The sequence below is a fragment of the Macrotis lagotis genome, chromosome 1, assembly GCF_037893015.1.
Source record: "Macrotis lagotis isolate mMagLag1 chromosome 1, bilby.v1.9.chrom.fasta, whole genome shotgun sequence".
NCBI classification, from domain to species: Eukaryota; Metazoa; Chordata; class Mammalia; order Peramelemorphia; family Peramelidae; genus Macrotis; species Macrotis lagotis.
This window is the reverse complement of record NC_133658.1, coordinates 768,921,686-768,928,748: the sequence shown is the minus strand read 5'-3', so window position 1 is coordinate 768,928,748 and position 7,063 is coordinate 768,921,686.

Here is a 7,063-nt window from a genome sequence, read left to right as displayed (position 1 = left end):
CTCAACCATGACCCCTTTCCCATCAATTAAGCCAACAAACCACAGAGGCATCCATTTCATTAGTCTGCAGATGCTGTGACACTAATCACCTCTGCTTCTCTGCCTAAGTGCCTGAGGAACATGGCCCAGCTCTCCTATTGCCAGAGAGCAGAGTCATGCTTGCAGAACTGAAAGGAGAGCTTCAAAGATTTGTTCAGAGGGAGATGCAGCAACTGGAAGGGCTCCCACACTGTTCAGTTCCTCATGCACCCAACCCATATCAACAACTCCCAGCCTCCTTTCTGCCTCATTTCGCAAGCGACAGTGCTTTTCACCTGAGAAAGTAGCAGAGGAATCCAAGTCCAGCTCCCCAAACTCCATCAAAAGGGTAAAATTATAATATTGCACACTGTTCAGCTGAAAGGGCTTCTGATATTTATAAAGAGTGCTTTCAGAACTTGGATAATCAGAAGTTACTGCTTCCAAAGAGCAAAAATATTCCTAAGGCATCACAAATTCCCTAGATGGGTTGCATAATAGGTGACCTATCTAACTTTGGCATCTCTGAGAAATGTTAAAATTCAAGATAAAGCATTATTAGAGGATGAAGGGGGTGGGGGGAAGGGATGGAGGATGCAGACAGGGTTTAGCAAGCCTGGTAAAATGGAGAGTGCTAGATTTCTAATTAGGAGTCCTAGGTGGCTCTAACACCTAAGTTATATGATCAGGACAAATCTCTATACCATCTTGAACCATGGAATTTATAAAATAGGGATGATTATATTTGACTTTCCTCTCTTGTGGTTGTCATGGAGAAAGTGCTTTATAAAATTTAAAGTGGTATTTTGAGGTTGCATCTTTTCATAAGAAAATGGGGTACAAGGTAATTGTATCTCTAGGTGCTGACAATGGGAGATTAATAAATGCTTGTTGAATGAATGAATATACGAAATTGAATAGTGTCTCTCCTTTAGTGGGAGGATGAGTAATGGATGTCACTGAAAACCTCTTTGGCCTGTCATGAAGGAACTTGTTCAGAGGCTTTCTGAGATCAGTTTGCTACTCATGAGACTTTGGAGAGCTTTGCTTCAGTCTCTCTCTCTCTCTCTCTCTCTCTCTCTCTCCCTCAATTCCCTCTCTCTCCATATAGACATCTATCTTATATGTTACAAGGGGGAATGGTAGGGTGGACCTGTAAGGAGAGGCCCATTGGCAAGGGTTGTAATTGTCTAGTTCCTCTTCCCCCCTTCTCTGAGGGAAACATTCAGGAGGGAAAGCAAGAGGTTAAGGCTAGAGGCTAATACTCTACTCTCCTCAGAGAGAGGAAGTATCAGGGAAAACATATATCTAGTTATTCCTTTGAATATTGTTCATCTAAATCCAATCATATTTAGTCTAGGTTCTCTGCTCACTTTTTCATTATTGGGGGAATGGATACCTTAAGCTCAATATTCAAGACGATCCGTTCCTCACTAGTATTAGTTCCACAATGATGTTGATGTTTGTCCTTCTTTCTCAAAGAAGACCATGACAATAGGGAGGTGATAACATGACAAGCACTTAAATTGGATTCGAATGAGGGGTGCTGTCCTAAGTCACCAGCCTCACTTTGTCTTCCAGATCCATATGCATTCAGTGCCCAGATATAGATCAGAACAATGGGGTATAGCCATGAATGTGAGGCAGAGTTAAATGACTTGCCCAAAGCCACCTAGCAAATAAGTTTCAGATGTCTAAGACTGGATTCGGACTCCCTTTCTCCTGATTTCAAGGTCAGTGCTCTATCCACTGTGCAACCTAGCTACCCAGTTCCAAAATGAATACCCATAGCAAATATCAAAGAAATTAATTTATCCAAATGATTGCAAAACAGAAATAAGAAGGGGATATAGTACAAAATACAAAATGAAAGCATTCACCCATGGTAGAATGAGGTACCTCAGCTCAACTAAAAGAGTGACCTCTATCTCACTGGAGAATTCTCCAAAGTAGCAAGTTGGAGTTTGAGTCATGATGGAATCTGCCAGTACCAATTATGCCTTCCCAGTTTTTTCCTTTAACAACCTGAAATGGGGTTGACCTTTTCTATTTTCTCTTTAAAAGCTGGAAGCCATAGCACATGAAGTGACTCACTCCTTGAACAAGAGTCTCACAGAAGACTTGAAGCTTGGAGAATTCCAAATAGGACTGACCTTTGGAGAATACCAAAAGATACTGACCAAGAACTGAAACTCTTGATTCTCACTAACTCTAATCCAACCCTCATGCAGAATACAGCAGTCATTTCTACCAATGAGGAGAGAATCCCATAACAATGGGCTTTGGGACAGGGGTTCAAAATATGTATATATATCCATATCCATACATTCATATATGGATATATATCCAAATCTTCTCTCTCTAAATCTAGACATCTAAATGTAATCTTAGATTTCTTCCATGGTCTGTTTCCTGCACTTTGAATGAAAACACAAGGGAAAGAGATGATTGAATCTACAAAAGCAGATAGATAGCTCCAAAGAATACAAACATAGCATTTCTATCAGCCACTAGGAAAAATGATTGACTCTTCAATAAACAATCACTAGGAGCTCTCTTCTATCAATTTGACTGGAAGTAGAAAGATGGCAACTTCAAATCAGGAAATTATTCCTTCAAACTTTGTTTGGAGCAAAGGGAACATTAGGGCGGAGAAGACACTTTTTGACTCAACCTCAGTCTAAAAAACCTCACTAATCCAGGAATCACAGAACCAGGCATCATAATTGGTTTGCTAACAGAGATTACCAGTATATTACAGAGCCTCTTTTTTAAAGAATGAATCAGTGCCTAAGTCTCTTCCAGAATTTAAGTTGTCATCTCTCAGAAAACTCTGTAAGGAGCACTTTACAATGGAATGTGTAGAACTCAGTGCACAGTGTAGATAATCCTGCCTCAGACACTTGCTAGCTCCATGATCATTAAGACATTATTTAACCTGTCAGTGGCTCACTTTTACCATGTGTAAAACTACCTACCCCACAGGGTTTTCTTGAGGAAAGCACTTCATAAATCTCAAAATGCTACACAAGTTTGAACTCTTATTATGATTCAGCACTAGAGTGTAGCAGTAGAGACATTTTTCTTCAGAGCCTTTTTTTTAGGTTTTTTTCAAGGCAAATGGGGTTAAGTGGCTTGCCCAAGGCCACACAGCTAGGTAATTATTAAATATATGAGACCGGATTTGAACCCAGGTACTCCTGACTTCAGGGCTGGTGCTTTATCCACTACACCACCGAGCCACCCTCTTTAGAGCCTTCTAACCAATCTACCCACTCTCCTCAAACTCCAAGCCAACACTCTTTAGAGTTGCCTATATTTTTCTCACTCTTTTTCCATCATATTGTCACTGGCTACCCATTATGAGATCATTTAGATGGTTGTGGAAAGTGGATACATGCTGGGTTTGTAATTTGGGAAATGTTGGTTAGAATCCTTATTCAGCCTCTCAGCAGTTCAGAGAGCTAGGACAACCATTTTGGACCATCTATGGATAATGTTATCCTAATCCAGAGGAAGAAAATCAAAACAAAACAAATAAAAAATAACCCTTCTGAATCTGATGAACACTTTATAAAAATTATCTCTTATGTATCTCCCTTAATCCTAGTTTTTCATGCCAAAAATGATTAAACTGTAAATATGCTTATCAAAAATATGTATGCACAATGCTAACCTCACCATTTGCTCTGAGGGGAGGGGGGGTGGGAAGGGAGGGTGGAAGTAAATTTTGTAATTTAAAAATATATATGTGCATATGGATGAAAAAAATTTAAAAATATAAAAAAGAGATAATTAAGAGCTAATTTGCTGTACTGTGTGCCAATAAATTGGATTACCTGGTTAAAAAAAAGAATCCTTATCAGACCTTTGGTCCTATAACATCATGTTCCTGACCAAGTAATGTAATCTCTCTCAGCATCAATTTCCTTATGTGTAACCTGGGGATAATGTAAAATCAGTTCACTAAGGAGGTTTTTGCAAAAAGCCAAATGACATAATATGGAAATTATTTTGAAAAACCTTTAAGTTCTATACAATGTTAGCTACTATTAGTCAGCAATATGAGCTAAAAGCTCTTATTGGATGAGTGAGTAGAGAGAGGGAACATGAATTTGTTAAGTATCTTAACACAAAGTGCTATGGGTACAGAAACAAAAGCAAAGACTTACCTGGCCCTGAAGAAACTTACAATGGGAGAAAGAAATGATGGTCAGGGAAGGTCACTTTGAGTTTGAAAATTAAGAGAATGGTAAGTAGGACAATGAGGTTTATATATTGATAAATATAATTACAAACCAAAAAGAAGAGCTGATTTAATAATGGTTCATAATAGATTCAGAACTAGTGATGGGCAAATGACGGAGAAGGGTGGCCAGATATTTGCAAAGAGGTTAGAAAAAAATTAGTTGAACTTAAAAAGGACTGAAGGTTTTCTGAGGCTGAGGCTTCTGATAGTGCTCCTGGACTCATAGGAAGCCACAAATATTGAGAGTTGGTAAGATAGTACTCATGCCTTTGAGTTAGAATGGGGTTAATCTGTGAATCATAACTTGCTCTTAACTGCTTTTTCTCCCAAAGAGGTTTTTAGATAAAGAATTATTAAGAAGTGCTAAGGACGGGAATGACTATTTATGTTACAAGTTAACAGCTATATAATTAGAAAAAGGAAATGGTAAAGAATGTTAAATTTTTGTCAACTATTCAAAATCTCATAACAGCAAAGTCCATGGCCATGATTAAAAATGCCTCTTGTACATCTATTTTCTTCTTATCACTTTATTCATGATAAGACAAATCCTCTTAGTTTGCATCTCTTCAACTCTTTGCTAAGTTATTCCTTGTAGGTGCTTAGGTAAAATAGTTCACTTGTTCAAAGACCCATCAAAAGTGAGAACATGATTGGTTTACAAAAGGCCTAAGGAAGAGCCTCTCCTTTATTTTAAAGGATTCAGCTGCTAGAATGAAAGCAGTGTCCTCAAACCTTTGCACCTTGTCACTTTTCTGTGTTCATTCTTTTGTAGTTAATGACCATCAGCCAGTGCTGTTCTCTCACCCTAAGAGGAAGTTTCAGGGAACTCCCAAATTGCAGCCCTGGAGTTAAATGAAAAGCAGGGAAATAACATGGGGATGAGAAAGAAAAATGATTTATATTCCACCAGGAAGACTAGGCTTCCTACTTTGACAGGTTTACAGGTATTACTTTAATGGTCCATGTGTGAAGATTCTGGGGATCATATATAACAACTCCAAAACACATTGCAAACCATTCAGCCAGGCACCTGCGTGAACCACAAAAATGCAACTACCTCTTGGAGGAAAATAACCAGTCACAAAAGGAAATCACAGCTGGCACTTAAATAATGCCTTTTGTTCAAGGATCTTAGAGTGCCTCAAAAGTCATTACCACATTAATACTCATAATACCTCTTGTGATTACTGACTTACAGATGGAAAGCCTAAGAAATTTAACTGTTCAATGTCTTAGAAGTATTTTTTAAACTTTCCTAATGTAATATGGGAATTTTAAACCAACTTCACTTTGGGAAATAATTCCTACCTGCCACACAAATGAATACAAACATATAGAAACACATATACAATTCCACATACTGGAAATCATATCACAAAGGAATCCATTTCTCTATTTCTGACCTTATAAATATAAGATTAAAATCTACTGAATCATGAGCATCTGCTTATGATTTAAACCTTGAAAATGTCTCTCCAAAATTGCATTATTTTCTTTAAATATCTAATATAAAAATATCAGTTTTTAATATTTTGTTAGTTGACAGACAGGTAAGTTTTTCCTATTATGTTAAAAAAGGAAGGATATAATCTTTCCTTGTAATTTTAGCAGTTAAACAGGCATACTTTCCAGCCCTTGTGAAGAGAAACAGAATATTAAGACTGGAGGAATATTGAAGATTATCTATATTAACCCCTTAATTTTCTGATTGAGAAATTTGAGATCCAGGTTTTATTAATATACACACATGCCAAATTTTATCCAAAATATCATCTATATTTGAATTGAAAGCTTTAGAAAATAGGAAATTTCTATGTGATAAAAATCATTCCAAATCCTGAGGATTTTTGTAGGAAACACTTTATTTTTATACAAATATTTTGTTTCCCAATTATATTCTATGTATCATTTTTCATAATTTGAATTTTACAATGTTTCCCCCCTTCCCCCCACATAAGGCAGCCTGATAATCTTTACATGGTTTCCATTCTATGCATTGAACAAAATTGAATGTATTGAGAGAAAAATCATATCCTTGAGGAAATAATAAAATATTAGAGATAGCAAAATTATATAGTACATAAGACAACTTTATTTTTTAGGTAAGACAACTTTTTTAAAAACAAAAAATGGTCATTGTTTAAACTCCACAGTTCTTTCTCTGGATATAGATGGTATTCTCCATTGCTGATACCCTAAAAATTGTCCCTGATTATTGCATTGATGGAATGAACAAGTTCATTAAGGTTGATCATCCACCCATGTTGCTGTTAGGGTGTACAGTGTTCTTCTGGCTCAGCATCAGTTCATGCAAGTCTTTCCAGGCTTTTCTGAAATTATATCCCTCTTGGTTTCTAATAGAACAATAGTGTTTGTGGGAAACATTTTAAAAGATATTTAAGAAAGTCCTAACTAAATGATACCCACAGATTCTCCTTTACCTGTAAATAGATGTTTGCTAAAGAATTACGTTCTTTCATTAGAATCTTTGAAGCATTAGAAAGAAGTCCCAAGCTCCCTATAGATCATCTCTTGGGCATATGTAAGAAAGTATCAGTCAATAGGAAATTTTTGTTTCTGATTCTATCCTACCACATGCTAGCTTTATGTCATTTTCATATATGATATTCAAGTTATCTATTATCTCATCCAAGTCCTTGATGGAAGTATTCCATGTTGCAGGGCCAAGAACAGATCCTTTGTGGTGTACCATTAGAAAGCTGGATACTTCGGTTTCATAACTTATCAAACCCACTACTTATCACATTTTGATGAGAAAAAATGATTCAGTAC